Source organism: Ambystoma mexicanum, chromosome 4p, assembly GCF_040938575.1.
Source record: "Ambystoma mexicanum isolate Mex_15411 chromosome 4p, UKY_AmexF1_1, whole genome shotgun sequence".
Classification (NCBI taxonomy): Eukaryota; Metazoa; Chordata; class Amphibia; order Caudata; family Ambystomatidae; genus Ambystoma; species Ambystoma mexicanum.
The window spans coordinates 830391686-830404689 of NC_090927.1; positions in this window are offsets into that span (position 1 = coordinate 830391686).

Genomic DNA, 13004 nt, shown 5'->3' on the forward strand with positions numbered 1-13004 from the left:
CCCAAGGATGAGGATGCAGTGCCTGTGGCATAGGCAACTATATGCACTGAATAGGGACGACATCAGGGATGGCGGAATGGCTCTCCAGGGACTTATAGACAATTTCTTTTGATACATTCACATGGCACATGCCATGCATCACTGTGTAACACTCACGTCAATTAATAAACACAACAATGATACAATTAGGAATGTTTGTGCATTGATGAAGTTAAACTATATCATTGTTATAATATGCAATAACTATCCCCCTTCTCCCTCCCATCACCAACACCACCATACACTATCCCCCCTCCCTCCTCCCACCACCAACACCCCCACACACTATCCCCCCTCCCACCAACAGCCCCACACACTATCCCCCCTCCACCTCCCACCCCCAAAACCCCCACACACTATCTCCCTCCCACCACCAACACCCCCATACACTATCCCCCTCCCCCTCCCACCACCAAAACCCCCACAACCTATCCCCCATCCCACCACCAACACCCCAGCATGCCCACTGTGGGTAAAATGTGTAAATGTCACTTCGATGGCTGTAACGCTCACCTGATTTCCACGGAGGCGCAGGTCTGGCTTCGAGTGCTGATGCTTCTTCAATGGTGAAGCGCAGGACTCTGAAGATGGACAGGAAGGCCTCTCTACTTTGGCTTCTCCGGCTCGCAGGAATATTCCATTGTGTGTGAAAAGGGAGTATTACCTACTGACTGAGTTATGCTCAAGCCTCCCACTCTCTTCCAACCCTCCACGATACCCTTCCACGATTCCCTGTGAAGTCTCACCTTAGGGTCAGGAAGGATGAGCTCTCCATCCTGCTTCTGATGCAGGGGCGCGTTGAAACCCAGTTACTTCACTGGATTGAGGATTGATGGGAGTTCAGGTAAGCTTGACTATTCAGGTAAGGCTCTGTAAAAGTTCTGTTGCAAGTTCAAAAGTCCAAGCTTAATAATAATGTTCATTGTCTTTTTGCAGCAAGCGCTAATGCTTATGTCTTTTTTCCCCTTAGGGGCCGGGGTTCGGAATGCCGGAGATATAGCACCGATCGAAGTGAAACGTGCAGTTCCAGTTGCAGTAAATGGCAGGTTAGTTCTGGATGAGCGCTCGGGAACTGTCTTTGCATACGCTCATTCAATGTCTTTGTCTTTTTTCCCCATAGGGGCCGGGGTCCAGAAAAATGCCTGGAAGCGGCAAGACCCGAAATGAAATGGGAATGACCCAACAAGTAAGTCTTATTCCCTTCCTTCTCTCACCTCTTATTCTTGTCTTTTTCTCTAGGCTCTGGGAAGTGGCTGTGTATCCTGATGATCGCTGCTGAAGATGGAGGAACCCAGGAAAGGTGAGTGAAATGCAGCGCTGCAGCGATCGTAACAAAATGCTTTTAAAAATAATGTCTTCCCTTTCAGGATCGTCGGCGATGTCTCCGTGGTGCAGATTTAGCTGGTAAGGTCTCTTGTCTCCCTTTGCAGGTGACCCAGGATGTTGACAGGCGTGGCTGAAGTCCAGATGCAGGAGCTGACACGGTGAGCTGCGAGGAGCAGAACAACGCGAAGCGTGAGTTGCTGAGTTGCTGATCGGGTGTGGTTTAAATAGCTTTGGAAGAAGTCCCAAGTGTGTATCCTTCCTCCGATCAGGTATGTATCCTTCCCCGACCACACCCGGGTGGAAAGTAGTCCCACAGGTAAAGTAGTTCCATTCAGGCCTCAAGAGGGCCTGGATGTGGCAGCATGGTCTGCATCAGGTAAGTGCACATTAAAACACTTGAACACATGTCTAGCTTTATGAGCCTGGCGCCTAAGGCGCCAGGACAGAGGTCCAACATGAGCCTGGCGCCTAAGGCGCCAGGACTGCGTCCAAAGGGCCCCAGCTTGGGCCCGCTGGCACTCCCCTGGGGGAAATGATGCCTGCCTCTGGGGTCGCTGGGTCGGACCTGGCTCCTTGGAGGTAGGCATCATGACAATGGCCTCTTCCCCCCCAAACCCCCAGCGCTGCCCCTAGTGATTTAGACCCCAATTGGCACTCAGAGCGGCGCTTGGGTGTGCTGGGCTGTGACCCCTCAGTGGGTGTTGCTGAACTGAAGGGTATTGACCTTGGCCCCGGATGTGCTGAAGAGTTAGTTCAATGCCCTGTTCCTCTCCATTGCCCTCACGATCCTGTGGGTGGCCCCTGGCATGTAATTGTGGATGGCCTGTAGGTGCAGGGAATGTGTGTGGCCGATGGCCTCCATCTGCCACCGGCACCTCTCCATTTTGTCCAGCCTCCGGAGGTGTGAGCTGCGTGGTGTTGTGGTTACTCACGCACCACAATCCTGCTTGCACAGGGTGCACCAGCAGGGGTCTGGTGTGCATTGCACATGGATTGGTCGCTTGCCACCCTTTCACAATGCAGTACCACTCAGGGGTGCACTTGGTGCCCTTAACTCTGGCTGCTGTGGAGGTGGCTGATGTGGCACCCGACACCTTACCCTGATTGGCCAGCCCAACTGCTGGATCTGCTGGCATAAGTCCCTGTCCACTACGGCGTCTTGTGCTAGACTATTTATGCATGGTCATTTGCTGTGTGGTGGGGGGTTGACTCACCTCCTGCCTCCTGGCTGCAAGCACCCTCCACTCCTCCGACTCCCTCGATGCCCTCCATATCGAGGATGGTGATGCATTTCTCATCCTATGCCATCAGGAATAGTGGCTTGCTGGTTCCACCTCCAGTTGCCATAGACTCCTTACAGTGTTGTGAGAGGAGTCCCTGCACCCTGACCCTGAGATAATTCTACCTCTTACGGCAATCCTCAGCATCACGGGGGGCGCTGCCCACCGTAGTCACCGTCTGGCTGATGGAAAGCCAGATGACAGTCTTACGCTGGCCTGTTGTCTTCCATTGCCTGCTGCCATAAAGGTCATCACAGTGGGCCACTGTCATGCCTCCAGGCCCTCCAGCCCTTACCAGATCCAGGCTTCTATGCACATGATAGCATTTCTGCCCCTCACCTGCTTATAGAGCAGCTTATAGACCCTTTTACATGAGATGTAAAAAATGTCTAGGAGGTTGCCATGGAAACGTGGTGTGTTTTCGAGATGCCACGTGGCAACACATCATTCCAAGACCAGCTGTGGTCATGTGACACAGAATGCAGCGTTGCCTCGTTAGCACTGCGTCCCAGAATGCCTTAAATCAGATCGCATCCCGCGGTCTGGTGCTTCTGATTGTGTTTACAGATTGAAGTTTTGCTGTTCATTGATTCCTGTCTGTGTTCCGCCTTCTGGCTTATTGTTTGCTTACCCGTTGCCGACCCTGCCTGCCTTTGGATTGTCCGCTGCCTCCTCCCATTGTTCGTGTTCCCGCCTGTCCCTTGACTCCCCTTGCCTCCTGAATTTGCTTTGTCGATGACTGCACGGCTCTGACCTCGGCCTGCCTTTGGATATGGTCTTGCCTCGTTCCCAAATACTAGGTTTCTTTACAAGCCTTGCGCACAAAGAACGCCTATGACTCCGTGTTAAACTATGTTCCATTGCTGCCAGTAGTCCCGCTACACTCGGGACCACGCTGATTCTCATACTGCAGTGTTAAAGGGCAACCGTCTCCTGAGTCTCTCCAACTGAGTTTCCATTACCTATCTTCAGCTTCCTTGTTCTTCCAGTCTCCACTGTTCCTCCCTCTCCAAATTGTTATCTGTGCACAGGACTTTTGGACGCCCTGCTACTACTCTCAAGTGTGCAACACCACAACACTAGTGCGTCCCTCATGCCGCCCGGGTCTTAGTCCCTCACTAACCTTCCCTTCCTCGATCCCACTTCCTCATGCTACTTCTCCCTGGACGCTTTACTGGACTACCAAGCTGCCCTTACGGTAAGAGTTCCTATCAGTCTTTAACTACTTGCCACAAGGGGGGGGTGGTAGGAGTGTTCTGCAGACCCAATTCATCCCTAATACTTGCCTTACCTTCCTAGGGAAGATCCAAGAAGGAGATTCACTAACACCTATAGAAGGCCTGGATACTTCTATACCCAGGTTAGTGGATTCTCATTATGGGGGCCATCATATCCTCTCATTTAGGACCCTACTGATCTGTGCCTCTTTAATTGATTTCAGCCTGGTGTTTTCCCATTGATATTTGGATATACGCCCTTTCAAATGATTTACTCCTCTAGCTTTTCATATCGTTAGCAGCTAGTGAGGTGTATCACTGGGAAGGTCTGCCTCTGAAAGAGGAGATCTGGACTTTTTCAGAGTTCAGGTTTTTCTACACAACCTGAGCAAGTGAGGTATTGTACACCATCCGTGGTGAGTACTTCTTTATTGACCCATTGCTCTGTATTGTCACAGCCACTACCTCATCAGTGAGGACCACCAGTTCTCCTTCACTGAATTTGGACTTTCTCTGCTGGTTCTCGAACACCTTCCCTCAGGTTCGCTCCTGAGATATGTTTGCAGTGTCTTTCTGATCCAGGGGGCTCCAGGAAGTGGATGATTCAGGTTGAATTGAGTTTTTAAAGATGGCTGCCACCATGCTTCCCGTTCCGGCAATGACGCTATTTCCACCGGTGCTAACAGCACCAAGGAGCCAGCGGGAGCGATATTATCGCTGATATTTTGGCAGAGTGCCTTGTTTTGGCACAGTTTCCGCTGGGCTGTATTGGCATTACTGCCGGACTGGGGCACGTGTTCACACCAGGGTGTGATTCGGTGCTAATACCGCCACTCATCCCGCCGGTAATGCTAATTTGGCTCTGCAGAAATTCTGCACAACTCGTGATGAGGCCCAACATCTCAGGAAGGAGCATATGACCCAAGAGGGGAGGGGTACATCCATAGAAATCTTCTTCTGACTCAATCTCTGTCTGATCAGAATCTGCCATTTTCATATTAGATCCCCAGTTTGTATAAATTGATTTTGATCTCACACCTGACACCATATGTAAGGGCAAAGCAAAAGAGGTGATGGTGGGAAGGTTTTGAATTAATCACAACCTGTGGCGTAGCTCTGGGCAACCCTCCAAACCCTCATTCTTTAGCCTGCCAAGCCATTACAGAAGGGGAAAAACCATATGCAAATCAGGCTTGGTCTCACCCCAAAAGGGGCAGTCTAGTCCAAACTGCCAAAGCAATGCCAGGGGTTCAGCTTCATTCAAAAACCTTCCAGCCATCCCTTTTGTGGTTACAGTTTGTCTCACTATGTGAGAGACGGTATGCCCAGACGTGGGTCCCTTGCTCGCTGCACCATAGGGAACCAAGCTGCACCTCACTGAGAAGGCCCAACAAGGCCGAAACATATCTGGGGTTGCTTGTGCTTCCGCGCAAAGGGGACCTGGCCTAGCAGTTGGGGCTGGGCTGCTACCAGTGGTGGCAGTACCCGACTGGTCTGCATATGGCTGGGCCTCTTTTGCAATGGTGCAGATGGGCTAAAACACGGTGGTGTGGAAGGTTGCCCAGAGCAATGCCAGTGGTTCAGATTCATTCAAAACCTTCCACCCATCACTTGTGATTGCAGCCCTAAAACTGGTGATCAAGGTTGTTCCCCTTCCATTACCACTGCGGTTTTGATGTGCTACTGTGATGCTGGCAATGCATTGGAGGGACAGGGCCTCCCTGTCCTTGTCCTGTAGTCCTTTTTCATTTGTGTTCTGTATTGTTTTCTGCCCAGGAGTCCATGTGGGACTCCTGGCAGTGCAGCTCTTCCTGTTTTTGGTTTGGAGTACAGACCCATGGGATGCCCTTATGGCACCCATGGGTGGGGGTACAACCCTGTGCCCCTAGTGTATGTTTTTGGGCACCTGTGTGTGTCCCAGAGAGCAGGGTTTGGGCTGGTGGCAGCTCCATGCTCAATTTGACAGGTGCTCCGAGTATCCTCCATTTTGGGATACCCAGGCCCTGCCATTGGAATCAGTTGATTCCTGATAGGAAACAAGATGGCCCCTATGGCCTCTTGCTTTCTATCGCCTGTTACCTTGTTTTCCCAAAGTCCTGGGAAGCCCTGACTCTGTCCCTTCCGCCTGACTGGCTGTTGGGTGGAAGTTCCATATATGGTGGTGTTGTGAAGTCCAGGCCAGACTGGCTGGAGCCTTCCCAGTGACTGTATGTTGTGGGTACACCCTGTGGGTGGGACCTGGGTGAATGGAGTGTGTGACCAATATGCACTTCTTGTTGTGGATGTCTGGTTTCTGGTGTTTGACACAATGACAGAGAGCCCTGCCAGAAACTGCTATGAATGCAGTGTGGAGTGTTGAATAGCTGGGTACTTGTCCCAATACACATAACTTGTTGCGAGTGTCTGGAGAGAAGTGAATGGCCCGAGTGCACTACTCACCTGATTGGCTGCCTGCATGCATGAATGCCCTTCTGACCGATTGGTTGCTTGAGTGTGACCCAGCAGAATGAATGGGAGATCAACTAGTATATCTGGGGGCCTCTCACTGCTAGAATTTCAAGTTCGGAAGCTGAAGAGAAACTGGAGTTGAAACTGAAGCTTAACCTTGAAGCCCTGCTGGAAGAGAAGTCTTGCTGCTGCTCTACTTCACCAATCTGAAAGCTGCTGTGTCTCCAAGGACTGACCAAGAGAGGACCTGGTTAGGCGCCCTTTTCCCGAGCTACGAGGGACCATCGTGCACTGCTAATCTTTGCCAGCACTCCCTGGTAGGCAGACCTACGACAGGCTGCCGACTGGAGACGGGGACCTCCGTGGAATCACAAGAAGCGGCGCCCGGACACTGTTGTCCATCACCGTCGCCAACCGCCGTCGCCAACCGGAGCCGCCGTGCTCCATTTGCCTAAGTAACATTTGATCCAAGGACGCTCTCGCCTGCACCGTCGACCGCTTTGTCCCGCCGGAGAAAGTTGAGGCCGCCGATGCGCCGAGGAGCATCTGCCGGTGGGTTTCTCGCCACGTAAAGACCACAGAGACGCCGACGACTCGACGCCCTTGCTGGGCCACAGTTCTTCAAACTCTTTGGGGTCCTGAACCATCGTCACTGAGGTGCCCCGCACTCCTCTTCCTTGCAGGATGCCAACGCTCCGTCGTCGACGAGCACCGCTAGGAACAAAGCTGCCACCTCACCGTCGTCGTTCAACCCTTTTCCTCGTGGGATCTCGACGATCCATGGCTCCTGCCTTAAAGGGAACCGCTCAAGAAGGATCCGTCGACGACCCGACGACGAACTCTGCTATTCCAGGTACACTGGGGTTGTAGAACTATTGTAGAAAGAAATAGGACTTCTAGAACAATATATGGACTGGGCTTGTGATATATCTTTACTTTACAGGTTGCCCAGGTGGGGGGATCTCTACCCAGAGTTGGGTCTAGTGGTAGGGGCCAGTATTCTGCCAATTGTTCTAACCAACTGCTTTCCTCCTATGTCTATTGTTGGTTGCCTTTAGTAAGTGATCTGTGTGACATTTAACCTGAGTATAGTTGATGCACTGTAATGAGATTTGATAATAATTTTGGTACCACTTTAGAACTGTATATATTTGCCATTGTAGATTTTCTGAGCTCAAAGTGAGTTATTGTGATAGGGTACATAACCTTGAACTTAATTATATAAAGACTGTTTTAACTAATACAGAATGGGGACATTCCTTTGTGGGGGCTTAGGGACTACACTGTACTTAAGAACTGCCTGCATCACCTCCTGAGAATCTAGCCTTGATTGCTCGTCCATTGCTACCAACAATAGAGAATCTTGGCTGAGGTCCTCTGTGCCTCTCCTCTACCATATAGAAAGCAGAAGTACAGACCGCCCCCCATCCAAGATTTACACTGGTGGCAGAAGTGGGATGCTTATGGTTTTAAGAATCGGTGTATAACCGTGCCACTTACAAAATATCTGCACTTTGTTAAATTGAGGTTTAGTTGTGTACAAGATAACTGCATTACAAGCAATGGAATCTATTGAAAATGGTAAATTGACTAGGATGAGCTTAGAGGCTCTCCAGAGTGCTTGTGAAGCCAGGGAGTTAGACTTTGTGGATAAGTCTAGGGCTAAGCTGATAGCTGCCCTGGTGGACTACCAGACTGATGGTGAAACTCTTGAAGGGGGGGGGATGCAACCAATGAGGACTCTGCCCCTGGGGTTGTTGCTGAATGTGATTCTGGGAATGCCACCATTCCTGCTGCCTCTGTTCTAAACCCCAGCACAGCTCTTCAGGGGGAAGCCCTGAAGATAGAACTTTTTAAATTGGAGCTACAACGGGAACAGTTAGCCTTTCAATACAAAAGGTTGGCAACAGAAGCTGAGTTGAAGAAAGAGTTGTCACCGCAAGTGATACTCAAAGAGAGAAACACTGAGCACCAAGGAATCCAGCTAGAGAAAGCTAGAGTGGAGACTTCAGCTAAACCAGTTGAGAGTGGCAGGTCCTGAGGCACCAGGTTTATGAAAGATTTGGTTGATGTGTTTGTGGAGGGTTCAGATATCCTCCAATGAATTGAAGCGTTTGAAATGGCTTGTGCAATTCATGATGTTGATAAAATAGATTGGGCTAAGTGTTTGTTAAGCAGAGTGCCTCAGACTAGATATGACTGTATTCTGAAACTGAGTGTGGAAGAAAGGGGTCAGTATGAGTGCATGAAGTCTGCTTTGATTGGCAAGTTTGGCAAGACACCTACCCAATACCTTAAAAGGTTCAGGGATTATAAGAAAAGAGAGAATGTGTCTTGGGTTGACTGGGTCAGTGCTGCGCACATGAACATGATGGGGTGGATTGATGGTTACAAAGTGAAAATGTTTGTTGAATTGTCTCACCTTTTATTTTTTGAGCATTTTTCTGAAGCCTGTTCACCAAAACCTTCCTCTCCTAAGACCCAAAAATCTATTGGGGATAAGTCATCTGTGGGTGGGAATAAGAGTAGTGGTCCACCTGCTGCAAAGCAGGCTCCCAGTGGTTCCAGTACCGTATCCGCATTCCTAGCACCTGTGGGATATTGTATTCAAGGCAGAGATCCGATCTGATAGAGACATTTATTGAATGCAATACTCAGCATGACACATCCGTTAGGGAGAGATGGGAGTCCTTCAAGGTGTACAAACGGGGCATGCCCATATCCAGGGAAGCAGGCATATTGAAAGTGATTAGGAATGACCTCTGCGCTCGGAAGTCAAATTAAAAGGGCTAGAGCAGGAATGCGCAATAGCGGCAAGCCCTGATAAACTGCCACAGATAAGAACCAAGCTGGAGATCTTTGAATCACACTCTCTCAGGGAAATACAATATTTTTCGTGCCCACAGGCGGTGAAAATATATGGGGAGGGAGAAAAGACCGGGGAGGACACTTGCTAAACTAACTAGAGTGGAGGGAGGCCAGACCCAAATAGAATGTATACTGGATGAAAAATGGTAACCCGCAATGGGCGGATAATCAAATCCTAGAGGTTTTCTCTAAATTCTACAGCACCTTATACACGTTGAGCCAACCACATGATGCACATACTGTCCGCGCCCTACTTTACCAGATCCCCATGACCTCCATTAGCCCTCAAACCAGAGAAACCCTGAAAAGCCTGCTCACCCTAGATGAAATAGTAGAGGCTATAACTGGGCTCCCGAAAGGTAAGGCCCCGGGACCGGATGGCCTCACTCCAGAATTCTATCAAGAACAGATAGCGCTCCTTGCCCTGCGGCTACTGGAGGTTGGGACTGAATCGCTCTGGGAGTTTATTCTTCCCTCTGTCCCTACGCAAGGCAATCATCTCTGTACTCTTGAAACCGGGCAAACCAGGTAATGAATGTGGTTTGTATAGACCCCTATCGCTCATGAACATAGATACCAAAATCATCGCAAAAACGCTGGCAAACAGGTTTCTGCCACTCATGCCGCACTTAATACACAAGGACCAGGGAGGATTTGTCCCCGGAAGGTCAACTTCCCTAAACATCAGAAGACTCTTTAATGTAATGTCCAGAAGAGACAGAAAACCTGCACGCACAGTAGAATCAGCCATGACATTCCAACAGACCAAGAATTACATTTTGCCACACGGTTTATACTGAACTGAAACATACTCCTAATGCCCAGATATTCATTACATACCTGCCTTGAGAAGGTACCTTCGGGTTCGAAACACGTGTCGGCCGACTATCCTTTAGACTATATGTCTACTTTATGAATATTAAAGAAAATACACCTTGAAACACTGCATTAAGCGCAACGATCTTTGTAGTCACAAGATCCAATGAAACTCTTGCTGCAAGGTAGCCAGGATCTATTAATATTTTCCTTACAAGAGGTGTTGGGTTCACCTCTTCCCCACCTGTGACCTTGCACAGAACCATCCAAACCAGCAGATCAAATATCAAGCTCAGCACAGGAGTGTTCTATTCTAGAGCCCACCCTTCTCCTATTTGTAACCATTACATAACAGTACTAATAGGCCTGAGGATGCTCTACCGGCTGAAGGAGGTAAATCCGGATTTATATACACTGAATAACCTTCAAGGATCAGTGTTTATTTTAACCAAGATTCGAGGATGCATATGATGTCAGTTTTGATATGTCCAGGGCCAACTCATTAAACAAATGTAAGTAACCTTGAGTATTCCAGCATCCAACTTTCAGGCTTCTCAACTTTCCGGACTTCTGGCTCTAATCAGAAGATCTTGCAGGTAGGGTTCCTGCCAGCCAACTCCATGATTGCTAATCTTGCAATAGTGTACATTTCATTTGATCATGGGTCATTCTCTTCGTTGGACTGGTCTCCTTCTCCCTTCCTAGACAGTGATTTTGATCTGATTTAGAGAAAGTTGTCCTATATATGACATCAGTGGGAGCAGATTTTCAATTTTACTCTTCTTTTCGGGTATCTGATGACTTTCCACTGAAAATGCCGTCCTTTGTTCATTTGAATTTATATTTGTCGAGACGGTCTTCTCTCGCATACACTTTCTTTAGTTTTTGCTTCTGCTCAAGTCAAAACGCAAAGCTTGCAGTTCATCATTTGAGTCAAGCAATAACACAGTCAGGGCCACAGAGCTCATGAATAAGTTTACTTTATCATTTAGTCTTTCGTCCGGAAAGTCAACGATCTTGATAGCTCTCAATTTTGGTATATGATGTAGAAGGGTCCTTATATTCAATCTATTTAGAATCAGACCGTCGGGAGCTCTCAAAATTCTTTCCAATGTGAGTATTCGTCTACGGTCCCACTTATGATCCCCTCTATTTGCAGTCAGTTCCCCTAGGGTCCCTTGGATTGTAGCTTGATCAGACCCATTCCATCTTCTTTGGTAGTGCCAAAAGGCAGTCGTAATTTGACTTGGCAAGTAGTTAATTCATTATGGTTATCTGATTTGTGGTAAATTTTTCTGAATCTTTACTGGATCTTTGTTTTTTTCTCTTCTTTCTAACAGGGTAAGGACGATAGGGGAGCTCATTTTCTCTATAATTTGCACTTATAATGCGTCGAAAGCTCGCAGGCATCGGGGAACAAGAAGGAAGGAAGGAAAAAGCAGATATTGGACATCAAACGGTGAAAGCGCCCAAAGAGGGATCAACCAAAAACCATGGCTTTAACTCCCTTCCGAAATTTCAGAATGTTAGTTTCTGCACAGAGAGACAAAGGAAGCTTATTCCATAAGGGATCAACCTGGGCAATGAAGGACCTACCTAGTCCTCTAACCCTCTTACTTTGTGGAACTGAAATGCACAATCCTTCACTGGATCTGGTAAACCTGGCTGGAGTGCAGATTTTAACAGTTTCTTTAAGGTCGCTAGGGGCTTGCCCATTCGTGCATTTGTGCACCAATGTCAAGGCCTTAAACTGTATGCGAGCCTCCACAGGGAGCCAATGAACGGTTCTCCTGTGGACAGAAATGGACTCATGTCTCTGTATATTCTTAATGATGCATACCACATCATTTTGAAGGACTTGGAGTCATCTGAGACTATTATTACTAGATGCCAACATCAACAAATTACAATAGTCCAACCGAGGCATCACAAGAGGCTGTACCAACATGGCACAGTTAAGCTCTGAAACATAAGGCTTAGCTAGCCTTAGAAGACGTAATGTATGCTGTGCCTTATTCACGATACTCTGTGTTGCCATTAATGTTAAATGAGGACTCAAAGGCAACTCCCAGTGTCTTAACTCTATCCACAGTAGGTATAGCATGGCCTTCCACACAAAAAACAGAATATTTTGAGTCCAGATTGTTTTTTCCCTTTGGTGAGCTGAAAATCATTTCTGTTTTTTTAGCATTTAGGCACATGCCATATAAAGTCATCCATTGTTAGATGGCAGTATAAACTTTATTTATAGTCTCTGAGTACTCTGTATACTTTTGTACACCATTGGTGTGGAAGGGCAATGTTCCTCAGTCTCTTGGGGGATATGACCTCAACTACCCTCGAGTATTCCTCCTGAGTTGATGTTTCATCATCTTCAAAGACCGATAAGTTCATTAAGTCCATCACACTAGTTTCCACATCAGCTTGTTGGATATTCATTACTTGGATCTTAGATGGAGTTTCTATCTGCGTGGTTCGGCACATTGGCCCGTCTTCCTCTACAGCTAGCCACTCAATTGATGATACATGATTGTTATTGATTTTACCTTCTGTATCCAGTTTAAAGGCCACAACTTGGAACTGCTCCGAAACATCATTACTTATGTTTCGTTTCATCGAATCCAACAAAGAGTGAACATGTATCGTTTTAAATGGACTTAAGCCCATTGCACTGCTCAAAAGATCTTCATCAGAGGAATCACCCCAAGATTTACCCATTGTCTTACCACCCTCCTGACTCAGCAGGACAGGTCTTTAAAGGTGTAGCATCCCTAAGGAATTTATTCCAGTGGAGAGGGTGGGCAGGGGTTCTGCACCTTGCCCAGTTTTCATTTTAAAATGCCATTTGAGTTGCCCTATATCAGAGATCGAATGGGTTCTCTTTTTGAATAGTGGAGTCACTAATGGTTCTTTGATCATTCAAGAGTTTGCAGGGAGCGTCCTGATAGGGGCATCGTTGCTCAACACTTCCTGGCAAGTCGATCCTGTGTTCACTAGCGATGCAACCTTT